At 48.9% G+C, this 15,483-nt stretch overlaps 1 long non-coding RNA gene across 1 annotated transcript in view; it reads left to right on the forward strand.

The window, feature by feature from the left end:
• The window catches only part of LOC125925355 (uncharacterized), a 32,170-nt gene extending 18,384 nt beyond the window's left edge, over positions 1 to 13,786 (forward strand). Inside the window, exons 3-4 of the long non-coding RNA XR_007458803.1 lie at positions 2,243 to 2,432; positions 12,750 to 13,786. This is a non-coding gene — a long non-coding RNA (uncharacterized LOC125925355). The remainder of the gene's footprint in view (positions 1 to 2,242; positions 2,433 to 12,749) is intronic.
• The last annotated feature ends 1,697 nt before the right edge of the window (positions 13,787 to 15,483 follow it).

Consider the following 15,483-nt stretch of genomic DNA (forward strand, 5'->3'; position numbering starts at 1 on the left):
ATTGGGGCGCCTGGGTGGCGCAGTCGGTTAAGCGTCCGACTTCAACCAGGTCACGATCTCGCGGTCCGTGAGTTCGAGCCCCGCGTCAGGCTCTGGGCTGATGGCTCGGAGCCTGGAGCCTGTTTCTGATTCTGTGTCTCCCTCTCTCTCTGCCCCTCCCCCGTTCATGCTCTGTCTCTCTCTGTCCCAAAAATAAATAAAAAACGTTGAAAAAGATTAAAAAAAAAAAAAAAAAGACAAAATGGATTTCATTGTCTGCACACGTGCACACATACATGCACACACGCACAGCTTCATTCTGCTGCTCAGAGAAGGGATCACGATCTGTTGGGTTGTCAAAGGCTGAGTCTGATAGTCCTCACTCCTCTCATCCCTGACACTCAATGACCATTTCCTGCTCGTCCCCCCTCCTCTCTACCAGTTTTCTTCCTCTATGCTACTATGCCACTTCCCTGCCTCAGGCACTCGCCATCTTTTATCTGGATGATGGCACCAGCTTCCTAACTGGCTTCTGGTTTTCTCTTTCCAGTGCATTCTCTCAACGTTGTCCCAATAATTTTTAACAATATAAATCTGGAGGTGCCTGGGTGGCTCAGTCGGTCGAGCATCTGATTTCAGCTGAGGTCGCGATCTCACAATTCGTGATTCGTGAGATCGAGCTCCGCATGGGGCTCTCTGCCAGCATGGAGCCCGCCTTGGATCCTCTGTCTGTCCCCTCTCTCTCTGCCCCTCCCCGCTCATGCTCGCTCTCTCTCTCTCTCTCAAAAATAAATACACATTACAAAAAAAGTAAAAAATAAAAATATAAATATGAGTATGCTATTCTAGAGCTTCAAAAATCTTTCAATAGATCCCCAGAGCCTAGAGAAATGGACTACGTTCCCTAGTACAGCCTTGGGCCCAAAGTCACCAGTGCTGTTTTTAGAACTTTAGTCTGCAAATTTTGTGTAAATTCAGCTGAAGAGAGGACACACAGTGACAGAAATCAGTGAAGAGACTATTCGAAAATACTGTTTTGAAATCTCTATTATCAGATTTACAGATTTTGTAAGCCCACGTTGCTCCCAGAATCCTGGAATAAACACAATGCCCAATGAGTATTGATTTAAAATTGAAGGGTATTACTTTCCTTTGGGTTTGAAGTGTTCCAACTACTTAACAGAAAAGATAGAGTCCTGCAGCCCACTGATTTTAGCCAGATCACTTGATTTCTACAAATTACTTACTCTGTGGCCTCATATTAGTATCTGGAGGTGAGAATAAAGGTACAAAGTAATTGGGATGAAGGGGTGGATGAAGGAAACATCTTTGAGAATGAATGATAGGACCTGGTTACTACCAAAACCTGGGTGCTGGAGTGCCTGGGTGGCTCTGTCAGTTAAGCGTCTGACTCTTGATGTTGGCTCAGGTCATGATCTCAAGGTCGTGAGATTGAGCCCCACATTGGGCTCCACACTCGGTGTGGAGACTGCCTAAGATTCTTTCTCTCTCCTTCTCTCCCTCCCCCTCCCCCCATTCTCTCTCTCTCTCTCTCTCTCTCTCAGAAAAAAAAAAAATCAATAAATAAAAACAAACGAGGAGCTCCTGGGTGGCTCAGTCGGTTAAGCATCCGACTCTGGATTTTGGCTCAGGTTCATGAGTTCGAGCCCCACATCAGCAGGCTGACAGCACAGAACCTGCTTGGGATTCTCTCTTATACTCTCTTGCTGCCCCTCCCCCATTCTCTCTCTCTCTCTCAAAATAAATAAATAAACTTAAAAAAATAAAATAAAATAAATAAAATAAAAATAAAATAAATAAAAAATAAATAAAAAAAATAAAATAAAATAAAAAAAATAAAAAAATAAAATAAAATAAAATAAAAATAAAAAAATAAAATAAAATAAAATAAAATAAATAAAATAAAATAAAATAAAATAAAATAAATGCTGGGTATCCATAGTAAGTTCTGTCCTCTGTCTCAGGGGAATGTAGCCAAGTCCTTGGATTTGAAAACAGTTAAAAACAGGATAATTTAGTGTAGGGTATGAGAGGAGTTGCCTATATGGGTGATTGTATGGGGAGGGAGGGGAGGAGAGAAAGAGAGCACATAACATTAATAAATCACAACCGCATCCAATAAAATAGAAATTGGGAGGCTCAATTTCAGATAAAAACAAACAATACTCCCCTTTCACATTTTCTTACTAATAGAACCCTAGCTTTAAAAGGCAAAGGTAATGGGGAAGCTTCTGTTTCTTAGGATCCGACACAAAAGGAGCCAATAAGAAATGGAAATGGAGTCAAAGAAGAGGAAGTCGTTTCCCGAGATGCATCTGTGAGAGTGTCTGGCAGGTGGAAGGGAGGGAACGAGCATCATTGAACTTCTACTACTCTCTGTCTCTGCTACAGCACCTCATATGCACTGCCTCGCTCAAGCCTCGTACCATGAGGTAAGAATGACAATTTCCATTCGTGGTGTAACAGAGGAAAACCTAGCCACAGACTTAGCAAGAGACAAAGGGACAAAGATCTTTCTGACCTCAAAGGACATGCATTGTCATCTCCCTACGACCATGAGTAGCCAGCTGGGAAGTCTCCTTTCTCAGGATAGTGTCTATCTTTCCAGATTCATCCATTCATTAAACAAGTCTTAACTGAGGCATGGAGGTAGGCTATGGGGTAATTGTGGTTCTGCTTTGTGGAAGGGCCATGCAGAGGATCCCTAGAGGTCCCTTCTCGCTACAAAACTCAACAACTGTGGTGCAGCCCTCTTCTCTGCTGTTATCAGTACCTGAGTCATTCCTACCAGGGAAAGGGCCAGAACACGGTGACCACTGCAGGTCTGATCAGGTTAGGGACAGCAGCAGAAGAGAAGCCACTAGGAGGTCTGAGGGTCAAACCGGACCCCAGCAGGCTCTCCTAGGTACCTGTGTTAAATTCAGGCCCCAGTACAGAGTTTTAGTTTGAGATGATGAAAAAGTTCTGAAGCTTGCAGAACGGTGATGGTTGCACAACAGTGCGAAAGTACTTTAATGTTCCGTGAACTATCCACTTAGAGATGTTCGTACATTTTGTATCGTATACATCTTACCACGATAAAAAAAAAAAAAGTTTTGTATCCTACGCTTTGTATCCTATACATCTTACCACAATAAAAAAAAAATGTTTAAAGGTAACCCTTAGTAACATAAATTCTTAGAAAAAACTTTTTTTTTTAATATTTGATTTTTAAGTAATTTCTACACCCGATGCGGGGCTCGAACTTACAACACCGAGATCAAGAGCTACACGTTCCACTGAATGAGCCCGCCAGACGCCCCTTGAAAACAATTTTGAAACACATTGTGCGACATTGGTCCTGAACGTACACCTATCCAAAGCATTGACCATTCAGCCGACCATTCGCACTACTGGGTTTATTTTAGTTTTTAAGCTATCAGTAGAAGGAAGGAAAGAAGGAAAGAAACTGTAGCAAAAATGCCATTAGTTTCCCTGTGGAAACAGTCACAACACTAGTCATATTGTTTCCAAACAATTGTCCCGATTTGTTTGCCACCAACAGCACCCAGCATCTGATACATAAAGCATCACAGTGCACATAAAAGGAATGTTCAGTAAGGTACCTAAAAATAAACGTAAATCATAAAGACTGTGAAGTGACGATAACAACAGCAAAATAGGCTCAGGACCAAGTCTTTCCATCCCGAGTGCCACAATCATCAGGTCACTCTGACCTTCCCTGGCAGGCAGCCCCGGATGACTGGAAAAGGTGACGTCCCTACCAGGACCAAGGAGCCCAGCAGCCTCGAGGGTCTGAGCCATGGGGAGGTGTCTCGGGTCCAGGCATGAGTGACAGTGACAGTAGCTCCCGACAAGGAAGACCACGCCGGCGATGGGACTACCTGGGTTCCAGGACCAGGAAGTGCCCCCCTTCTCCCACTCCTTGTCACACGGCACCGTGGCAGGCAGTGGCCTTCCCGGGAGGCAGGCAGTGCCTCTATCGTCTCCACATTACAGACGGAAAGAGCTAGGCTTGAATAAAGATATGCAGACAGGTGGTTTCTTTTCCTCCATGGAGCCAAAAGGAAAAGTGACTCACTCAAGTGTTCTCATTGGAACGATCTCCAGTGCTTTTTCCACTGTAAAGTATCAATTCAGAAAATGGAAAGACGCTCCTGGCTAGGGACTGTAACTGCAGTCAAGAGAAAGAGAGGGAAGCTAGAGGGACTCAAGCCTGGACTCACAGGCTTTTTTTTTTTTTTTTTTTTTTGAGTTTTGGAGGAGAAATTGCTATGGACTCAAGTGGGAGATGAAGTTGACCCCGCGTAACTTTATACCCATGTTCGCCACCAGAGGGGGCAGTTGCTCCACATCGGTGGTCTCTCTGCTTGGCTGAGAAGGTACTTACTAAGGTGAGAGACCCCTGAGGTCCTAAGGGTCATTTTAGCTCTCCGCTGCCCAAGTGTGGCCTGCATTTACTTAGCAAACATCACCCAATTTTAGATGAGGGAGGCATGCAGGGATCATCTTGTCCCAGGCAGCTGGCCGTTTCCCTCCACTCTTAAAGAACTCCAGAAATAGACTCCAGCATCTCTCTTGGCGGCTGTTACAAGGCTGTCAGGGTTGGCTGCTGGCTACTCACAGCCTGTGAGACAGGAGCCAGGTAAGGGTAGGTACCCTCCCATCCCCCGCCCCGACTCTGGGTGATGGTACTTTAGTCTCTGCAAAAGGAGCGGTGGTTCCTCCCTCCTGCCCAGGATACCCAGGCACCTGCCCCCATCCTTCTGGCCACCTCACAGACCACGCCTGAGAGCGACACTTAGACCCTTGGCCTGTGAGCCCAAAGCCTGGAGCCCCGTCGTCTGCCTCTTGAGCTCCTTGTTCTAAGAAGCACCCTTTGTGGGGGTGAATTTGGGCTGATGAGAAACCCCATTTAGAATCTACTCCCACCCCTCCTTGCCCCCAATGCATCTGTCTTTGCTTCATTCCATCTGGTGTCCTCAGAGGAATGGCTAATTAAATTGAAAAGAGCTGGCCTATTTTTGGTGTTTTTCAGCTAAGACCTAGAGGAATAGCCACAAAGTTTGGAAAGAACCCCGGGGAGACTGAAAAGCCCTGGAGTTGGCTGGTTATTCTAAGATTGGTAGGTCCTAAATCCCATAGGCTGTCTGCTCCAGTTAAGGTTCCATCCCAGCCTCTGGGTCAGCAGATTTGGGGATGGGGTAAAAACTGGAGGAAGGGGAAATATTCTCCTGAGTGTTCTTGTCCACTCATCCTAGAAGAAGAGACAAGCTTGTTTATTGGGCTTTGGGGTTTTTGTTTGTTTGTTTGTTTGTTTTGTTGCCAAGTCAGAACAGCCACTGCACCAGTTTGGGGGAACAATGCTTGTTTTCTGGAGAAAGATGGCAGGAGTTGGGGTGAGGGGGTGAGATGTGGAGGGGAGGCAGGGGTGGAGCAGAGGTACAGATCCCTATCTTAGGTTCCTTTCCTTGCATCTGAACAGATATGGTTTCCTCCCAGAAAATTACTTTCTGGCCAAAAAGAAAACTCATCATGTTACTCCCCTATGTGAAAACTCCCTTCGGCTTTTTATTTGTCTGCTTGACTGATAAACTCCAGAACCGGACCTACAATGTTCCCTTTAAGTCAACCCAAACCTTTCTCACCAGATTCAGTTCCCGCCATCCTGTGTTCTAGACGACGTGAGTGTTTCACCATCCTTTTTCACCTCTTGCTGTTTCCACACATTTCAAGTCCTCTGCCAGGAATTCCCTTCTCTGCCTAGCAGATTTTACTCATTGATGGACTTTTCATCCAGTATTACCTCTCTGAAGCCTTTTTTTTTTTTTTTAACACTTCTAGGAATTAGTCACTGTCTTGCTGTGAGTTCTAGAACTTTGATAATAGCTCCATCATACCTCTGACCAAACACATTATAGTGATTTTTTTTTTTTTAAACCATGTCTCTGTTCTATGTAAAATATTTGCTCCTTGAGCAGGGAGTGTGTTTTATCCATCTGTATAGCCCGAGTCTCCAGCATGGGGCCAAGTGAATTTTTATTGAATTGCTTGATCGATCAGGACATCACTCTTGGAGGTGGAAGAAATCTGTCCTCTAGAGAGCCTAGTGGGGAAGACAGTTGAGAAAGTTCGGGCAGGCAGTTCAGAAATTGATCCTTCCCAGGTGAGGTGAGAAGTCACGTGTGGAGTCCGGTGGGTGTCTTTGTCCATGGCTGTTGTGTAAAATCTTAGGGGTGGAAAATCTGAAACTTGTCCTTGGGTGGATCCAGTTGCTGAGTAAGCGGCAACAGTGAAAGTACTCCCAGCTCTTCGTTCACCTGTCCCCAAGCCCCATCTCACATTCCCACTTCCTCCAAGACGCCTTCCCTAAACATTCCTGCTCCTGGCTCCCCAGCTGGGCTGCTAGATTCTTGAAGTTTTGTCCTCATTGGACAGCACAATCCTGGTGCATGTTTTGTGCCCCCAAATTGTTCATCGGTGCTGATGAAATTGCCTGCTTAGGATCATAGAGACTGTGTTGTAATACTCTGCCCCTGCCCCTCTGGATCTGCTACCCATCATTCTCCACGGCGCTCTGTGCCACCCCAGAAGTTTGGCCTTTTAGGATTGCACCAGCCAGACTCTTCTCTGGCTTGCGGTCAGGTTTGGCCAGTGGGAGGTGTGGGAGTAGGAGGAGATGGCAGCCCTTTCAGCCACTTGCTTCCTCCCTGCTGGCCAGAGGTTGGCAGTGTTTGTCTTCCTCAAAGGCCCTCTGTGGAGTGGCCGCCTCCTCCTCCTCTTTGACAGTCACGCTCTCCAAGATTGCACCAACCAGCCCTTTCCCTGGGCCAATGTGGCTATCTCCTGGGAACCTCACTGTCCCCTGATAGTTTCCTGTCACCCTTCCCCGGTTTTGTAAACGGCCTCTTCATCAGACTCTCCCCAGTGTTCCTCTTTGAGTGGGGATTAGACAGGGTGGCCTCTTAACCCTCTGGTTCTCCAGATGACTGCTTAACACTGGCCCGAGCAGGGCCCTAAATTATTGATAACTTTCCAGGAACTTACATGCTTCTGCATATGCCCTACTCCCCTCTGATTTCTTAAATTTTCCAGCCAGAGAAAATGAACATTTGTCCCCAACCTTAGCAGTAACCTTCAGGGAGTTTGGGGTTCCCTAATAGCCCCTGAAATCACAAATAATCCTGCTCCTTCCAGATATGTTCAGTGTTTTTCTGAACTAGTTAGATCTACAAACACGGAATGGCTTTTTGTTTCTTTTGTTTGGAGGGGGGGGGGTCCCAATTTCTCCCCTGAACAGTCAGCCATCAGGTTAACAATCTTCAGCACTGTTGAATGTGCCCCTGCCTTCCCTCCACCCCCAACCTCCATTCGCCAAGTTCAGGCTCCTTGAGTTCAGGCTTCTCAGGGCCTAGGGCTCCTGGGGTCTGGGCCTCCCCATTAGACAACACCGTGTCGTCCTGCAGGGAGCAAGTTTTCTGACTCCTCATGATCCCGAGACCACTATCCGCACACCCTCTGCAATGAACAGGTACACTTGGGGCCACACGCTTTCAGCCATAATACACAGGGCATTTGTCTTACCAGGAGGATTGGAGCAAAATGGGCCTCCTGGCTCAAGGTCCCCCAACCTCTTAGGGGCTCAGAGCTGAACAAAGAGGGCTTTAGCTTGCTGAATCGCTTCACCTAGTTCCGAGACTTCAGTAAAAACTCTTCTCCTGGGAGCCTCTCCGGGTGCTGTCCTAGATTGCCTAGGGGGCCCTCGGAGCCAGATCCGCAACCAGCTGCCCAAAGGGAAACTGAGGCCTAGAGAGGAGAAACAGCCACTGCCCTGAGTGACAGGAGAGGGTGGGTGGGGGAAGGGAGAGCGGACCGGTGTGCAGTTGAAGGTTATCAAATGCTGATGTTCTGAGCGGAGAGGGTTGGAGATGGGGATAGGAGTGCATACAGGGGGACAAAGCAACGGGAAAGAAAAGATATCAGGGGTGTATGTGTGTGTGCGTGCACACCCGTGTGCCCACTACAAAAGGCTTTGGCCAAATTAAGACTTGTGGAACTTTTGCCAACCTCTCTCCCTTCAACTCCTCTGCCTACACTGCCCTCCTGCGGGTTATCACCCTCTCCCAGTGCCAGGACTGGGGGCTGATAGTTTTGCCTGGGGTAAAGTCCCACGGATTGGCTGCCCTTCCCAACCCCCCCCCCCCCCCCCCCGGCCTGAATTGCCCCTTCCCACTCTCCTCCGGTCTACCCCAGGCCCCATAAAGAAGAGCTGACACCCTCGCCCACATAGCTCCTCCTGCCAGATTGAGACACTTGAGCTGGGAGATTACCGGAGCCCTCTTTTTAACCAGTCTCGGCTCATGTGACTGGCTTTGGTCCAGGCAGACAGATGCGGGCCAGCCCTCCAGGCAGGGCACACAGCACTATTTATTTCCTACCGGGTCCTCTTTGGGCAGAGCAGGCAGGGTGGGGCTTTCTCATTGTATTTAAGCCTCAGCTGGCGCCACGGAATTGCCCTAGCCTCAGCCTTTGCCCCTTTCCCAACCCTGTAGGTAAAAATACCCCCCTCCCCCCATTTTGGCACCTTTGGGGAGCTGGGTGGGGGCGGGGGAAGAGAGTTGCTGAGAATGCACTGTAAACACCGCATGGGGTGGGGGGTGGGGGTGGGGTTGAACGGGGCAGGGTTTTTTGTTTTTTTGTTTTTTGTTTTTTTATAGCAGCAGGGGAGAGGCTGGCTCCAAACCAAGACTCTGCTACCAACCAAAGGGACGAGGAAGGGGCGTTTGGTGTCTCCAGTTTGGGCCTCAGTCTGTCGCTTTTCCCATTCGGAAGAGCCTGGGCACCATTCATTCATGACGTCACAGGAGGAGGCATTGTAGATAGTGGGTGGTCCGTGGGGGACACGATCCTGGCTGGTGAGGGATGGGGCAGCCACCACGAACATCCTGTGCTGACCTCCGCCCCCACGCTTTATTTTGTTCACTCCTAGGGCACCTAGGGCATCATCGCACGTATCTCCTTGAACGTCAATTCTTTCCCCGAGCTTTACCTTTCCCCAAATTTTGAGAGCAAGGACTTGTGTCTAATTCATGTTTGAATTGCCCAGCACAGCACCTGGCGCACAGAAGACAGGAGAGAATGGAGAAGGGGTCGGCCGGTGGCCGGGGGGGGGAGCCCCTGGAGAGCACGTAGCTGTGTGGGGAGGGGGGACACTCCCAGGGCTGGGATGGGGACACTGCCAGTGCTCTCTCCCTGGTTTCTAACTTCACCAACCTTGACTCCACGGCCTGAGAAATCCCAGCCTTGCCCCCTTCTCCAGCCCCAGCGGCACCCAGGCTTTCCCAGCTAATGCTGCACCTTTCTCCTCGGGAGGTAGTAGAGTTTAGGGCCTGGAATGAAGAAAGAACGGGGGATTACTCGCTCTTTGAAATGCAGCTGCCCGGGGCCAGGTTCGGTTTGGAAAGGGTAGGAGGGGTGGCATGTGTGATCCTGCAGTTGGGAGACAGTTGTCCCTGCAGGAAGGCCGGCCACGGAAGCGCCTGACCCCTGTTATTTCAGCAGGATTGAGGGGAAGCACCTGTGGTCCTTCCCTCTGCTTGGCCCCTACAGGAGTCAGAAACCTTCTCCGCCTCACTCCTGCTGCTGTGCCTGGACTGTCTCTCTAGCACCTTGAAGCAGAAGGTGACTTGGGGTTCCAAGGAAAAGAAAGGGGCTCTTTTGTTTTTCTTAATGTTTATTCATTTTTGAGAGAGAGAGAGAGAGAGAGAGAGAGAGAGAGAGAGAGAAAACGAATGAGCAGGGAGGGGCAGAGAGAGAGGGAGACACAGAATCCAAAGCAGCCTCCAGGCTCTGAGCTGTCTGCGTAGATAGAGCCCAATGCAGAGCTCGAACCCACCAGCCATGAGATCATGACCTGAGCTGAAGTCGGACACAACTGACTGAGCCACCCCGGGGCCCCTAGAAAGGGGCTCTTGAATGAAGCTTTCCTGGCAGGGACTGGAACCAGGACAACGTGGGACGACAGCTGCTCAAAAACCACAGAGCAGTATCTCAGGGAGGAAGTTTCGGAATCTATCCCAAGCACTCGCCTGGGTCTCAGGCACTGGGTTTGATGATGGGACAGAAATAAACAATGTCGATTTAGCAACCGGAGAAAACAGCAACGCTAGCCAGCAAGTTGTTGAAGGAGATAGGCAGGGAGGGAAGGGTGGTGGGGAAGTCTGGTGTCTGCTCCTTCCTCCTCCTCTGTGCTTTCTCTGGATAGTGAATTTGGGATAGAGTTGACGTTTGAGGAGAGAGTACCAGGAGTCGAACCCCTGACCTGAAATCATGGCAGAGAAACCCCAAGGGTGACCCCAATCTCATCTTCAAGGTTGGAAATGGAGGGGAGTGAGAGCCAAGTAGCTTTTGGGATAGCACATCTTTCTCCTCCTTCAGCTCGGAACACAAGCCTTACATAAGAACATTCTCGTCTGAATCTATCTCTCCTTCCTGCCCCATTCACTTACAGATTTACACAAATTTAAAACCAGAGCAGAGTGGAGGTAACTTAGGAGTTTTCTCTAAACCCATTGCCTGGCTTTTGTTAAACAACAGAACATATGAACGTGTGGTCTGCAGAGCTGTGGATGCTCTCTGACAAATGCCACTAGGGTGCCCCCAACCCGCCCCGGCCCGCAATCCCCCCCCCCCAGCCATAGCTCAATAAGTCACTGTTGAAAGAATAAATGTACTAATAAAGGCCTGTATGGACATGCATTAGAAAGGCAGAGATGTGTGGGCCAGGGCTCCACCCTGGGAATGATTAAGGATTCTCTGCAGTGGATCGGATTGGGTATCCTGGGTCTGCTCCTGCATCGGGAGCCTGTCAGCAGCCAGATGCACAGGCAGGGCTGGGCAGCGTTTGTAAAACAAGGTCAAATTGTACCCAGGCTCATGCTATAGAAAAAGCAAGACCAGACCTGAGCATTGTCACGGTCTAGCTGCGGTCACTTCAGGTCTCTGCCTCTGGACTGAAATTACCTCCTGGGTAATGAGAAGCGATGGACGGCACACCTATTGTTCTCATTGCCATTTCGTTGCCTCCTCAAAGCTCTAAGTTCTGATAGTTTCAGCCTTACAATTGTCCAAAAAGCCACGGGACCGTCCTGTCTTGGTGTCTACTAGATTATGAGGAAATCTGAACAGCATGGGGAAGGCTGATATTCTTTTTTAATTCTGCCTGGCCTCTAGTTTCTTTTAAGGCACAGCTGCTTTCACGCGAGTACAGGAGGGTCCTTTTCTAGCTTTAGGCCAGGCTCTCATAAGGCAAAAAGCCTGTTCAAGAATCCAGGGGATGATTCAAGGGCGGCAGAGGGCGGTCCGTGAGTTCAGCGTCCACTTAGTTCCTGTTGCCAGGGCAAGAGTGGCGCGGGGCCAGCTCAGAAGCAGGCAGGAGCTGAGTTGCCCAAGGGCCCCTAAGAACTCTTGTTTCCCTTTCCTTCCATGTGCTCAGTTCTCTTAGGTTTTAAGTTGTTATGTGGTACAAGTCCTCGGCCTAAGAAACACACTGAAACTTCCCAAATAAACTGTATTCCTTGAAGCTGCTTGTTAGGATTCATCCTGAAGTTACGCTTGGGCCCCTGGAGGCTACATGTAAGAAATCCTGATGGGAGAGCTGACGGTCAGGGCCCCCTGGGAAAATGGCCATCCCTACATGACTTCTCATTTCCCTTTTCCACAAAGCCAGGGTACGTCCTGGATTCTGAGAAACTATCAGAATAAGCAGAATCTCTTTAAGGCCGTCTCTCACCCTACCCCTCGTCCATTTATTTCCTTTTTCTAGCATTTTCTTTCTCTCTCATTGTCAGCACTGATAACCCATAGCGACTGGTTCACAGTCCCCACACTGGTGGTGAGTACAGCAGGCAGGGCCAGCTGCGGACGTTCTCAGACTTGGTTTTGAAACAATCATGAGGTGCTGAAAAATTCTCAAAGCATTTCATCTTTATGTTTTGATAAACACCCCCCACCCCCAAACAAAACAAAACAAAACAGAAAAACCCACTGAGTCATCCTTGCCAAACTATACTTTCCAGAGGAAGCGTGTCAGCAGATTCAAATGAACAATGATAGAATCCCGTGATACCAAGATGATTCAAACCTGATGCTTTAGAGGCTGACATCCTGAGCTGAACTAGTCAGGGGTCACCATCTGGCCTGATTTGGGGGCAGTCCTTTCTTTTTAGTTTATCTGTGAGGTGGCAGAGGAGGTGAGACTCTTTCTAGTCAACAGGCAGGCAGGCTTCTCCTGTTATAGAAAACTTGTGAGAGAGTCTAGGCACGACTTGGTGGTTGGTGAGCTATATTAAGAATCATATTCTCTCCTTCAAAGTCTAGACGATGTATTTGTAGCTCTGGCTTATCTCAGGGGTTATAGATCTCAGGGGCCAGAGCTTTCAGTCCCTACATGGATGGGTTCACTGGGACTCTTAAAAACCCGCCTCACTGAAATTAGCAGGCATAATTTGACAGACACTTGGAAAAGATTACCCCCTAATCACATTATGGCTGCAGGCCAGGTTTGGAAGTAAGCTCTTTTAAATTCCTAGGCCGTAGGAAGTACAGGTTGAAGACGAAAGCGGGACATGCTGGACTGAGGATGTTAAAAATATTTTTTAAAACCGGGAGGCTGATGCCTGGCAGAGGACAACTCTTCCCTGATGTGCTATTCCCTCGTCTTGTCTCTCTCCTTGTTTGGAAAACTCCAGGTTGTTCATATCATGGACGACTGCGGCTGCTCTCTGTGTGGTGAGCTATGGTGCTCTACAGACCGGTCACCTCCGACACGACTGAAGACCCGAAGGAACACGTGCTCTGGCAGCTCCCACCTGCTTCAGAGAAGGACCGAGCCTTGATTCTCAGAGGAGCAAAAGCGTACGCAGGCAGTCCGGAACAATCGTTGCCACTTTTCCACTTCCATGTCGGTGACATCAGGTAACAGATACACGGGACATAATTAAAAATAAACGAGAAAAAGGTTTCCATGGTTCACGAAAGCAGTAGGAGTATTGTGAGGAAAGCTTAGAAGCATTTATCTGCTGCTACCCAAAATTTAGCATTTGACTTTAATTATGCCTCCTTAGGAATTAAGCAAAGCAGAAAATGTTTCAACACGACCAGCTGCTGCAGATCCAAACTGTTTCACGGGTGAACTTTTTATTTAATCTTTTCTGTTGCTTTTTGATCATGCAATAAACCCCACTCGTAACAGATTAAAGGTCATAAAAATTATAATGACATTAGCCAGCTAACCCATTTTTCCCAAACCCTCTTGAAACACCTAGGACCAAAGCATGCTACTATAGTCATAAACCAGAGTCGTCTGGGGAAGAGGCAGGCCCCACCCTCTCCTCTTTCAGAGTCCCTGTGGGTCAGAAGCTGAATCTTTATGCCACAGTTAAGGTTATGGCTGCGTTTTTCATACGTATTACCAAGGTGTCAGATCCTGGACCAGAAGGAGGTGCCCTCACATAACCCTTCTCCGGTTACCCCTGCTCAAAGAGGAGAGATTGGAGAGTGGAGATCGTGTGGGTTAACTTAAAAGAGGTGAGCACATTCCTGGCACACAGAGGGAGATGGACCTCTGTCACCTGCGCGTGACGGATAGCATTACAACTGGCTAATTTAGAGCATTAGGAAGACGTGGGCCTGCCCATTTGAAGCTTCCGTTCCAACAAAGGAGAGTTCATGATGGCATATGATGAATGCACAGATCACTCACCGTGAGGGCAGAAGGTAGGACAGAGTCTAATACGATGAGCAGGTTATTAGCTGGATTAGCCAATTTCCCATGTTGAAAGAAAAAAAAAAATGACTTCAGGAAATGAAATAAAACAGAAATTCCTACCCTACTCTTTCCACGGCGTCAATAGCGATTTGGAAACGGAGTTGAGTTTTGCCAATTTAAAACACAGTAGAAGTCAACCGACTTGGCCTGTTTAATGGAAATGACCAGAAGAACGAACATGGATGATGAGCCATCCGTCAGTCAGACAGCCTGAATCTCTGCACTAACTCTGATCCAGTTTAGTCACTCACTGCTGTGGGCAGGGATCCAAGAAAAAAATTTCACAGGGGCTGAAAGAAGGGGGCCCAGGGTAACAGCCTCTAAAAATGACAACTTGCCCCGAAGCTTGAAACCGACTCAAACCTCCCCAGATCCATCTGGCACAACCAGCACATCTGACAGCAGCCCACGGTCTCCAAACGTGAATCGGCTGCAGAGGACGGGCATGCCAGCCTGAATGACTCTGCTCCGCGTCACTCCCTAGATTGCCAAACTTAGGCACGAGGGCATCCATCCACCTTCCCAGAGCCTTCTAGAATCTGTCTCCGGTGTCACGGGTTGCCTACCGCCTGTCACTTGGCCTGCTTTCAGGAACCCGAACGTCCACTCAGTGCACAGAAACAGACCACACGTCCACCTCAGCCACAGGCTCGTCTCTCCCGTCACGGATGGCGCGGGCTGACCCGGGAGACCTGGCACTAAAACACCAACACCGAAATCCAGGGGCAGCCCGTGTGTTTGGGGTGGCAGTCCTCGAGACACTGCTGGCTTAGAAGAGCAGGCCTTCCACGCTGATAACAACGGGCATAACCACCTCAACCCGTGCTGGGCCGAGATAATGCAGGGGATCCTTACGCAACTGCTCCGTCAGGTGGCGAGTGCAGCGGGAGCTGGAGGGGCCTAAGGGAGGCGCGTGTTCCATTGCCTTCTGTAAACCAGAAGGGAAGGAAGCCATTCAAGTTTTACACGGTGCACCAGGAGCACCGGCACGTCCCCTTTCTAGGAGGCGGAGGCCTCAGTCTGAACTCGGCCGGGGGGGGGTGGCTAAGGGCACGCTCTGGACACTGCTTCATTCTGTTTGCACAGCCTGTGCTGTGGCAATCAGAGTGCTTTTGGATAAGGCAAACGTTCCTTAAATGATATGCCCTTGGCATGTTTTTCCTTCTGGTTACTGTGTTGCCCAGCGAGCTTATGATCTCCTTCTGATCTCACGGCGCTTGCAGGAGACTAAGTTCTACAGTAAAAATGGAACTGGGTCACCCTGAGAATGGTGGTGAAGAAAGCAACGGTCTACTTTACAGCGCACGCTTGGGGGCAGAGTTCAGGCGCACCCCTGGAGGAGAGTGGCAGGAGAGGGCAACAAAACAGTAGCACTCAGGTATTTAGGCACTGTGCCTTCTCCAGCCTTCCGAGAGACATTTGGCTAGCAGTTAGTTTTACTGCCAGCCCTCACTGTTTAACTCTTAGCAGGGAAAAAGAAAGGATGTTGAAGTGAAGGGAAAGGAAATGGGTTACCCCCAAGTTTCTGGATTTTCTTGTAACCGAAGTGCGCTTAGAATCTAGGGAGCGGTCTTCAGTTTAAGCAACTAAAAAGTAGGGTAAACTGTGGCACACTGAGGTGGCAGAGAGCGGGGAGAGAGGAGGGGAAGCAGCAA

The sequence above is a fragment of the Panthera uncia genome, chromosome F1, assembly GCF_023721935.1.
Source record: "Panthera uncia isolate 11264 chromosome F1, Puncia_PCG_1.0, whole genome shotgun sequence".
NCBI lineage: Eukaryota > Metazoa > Chordata > Mammalia > Carnivora > Felidae > Panthera > Panthera uncia.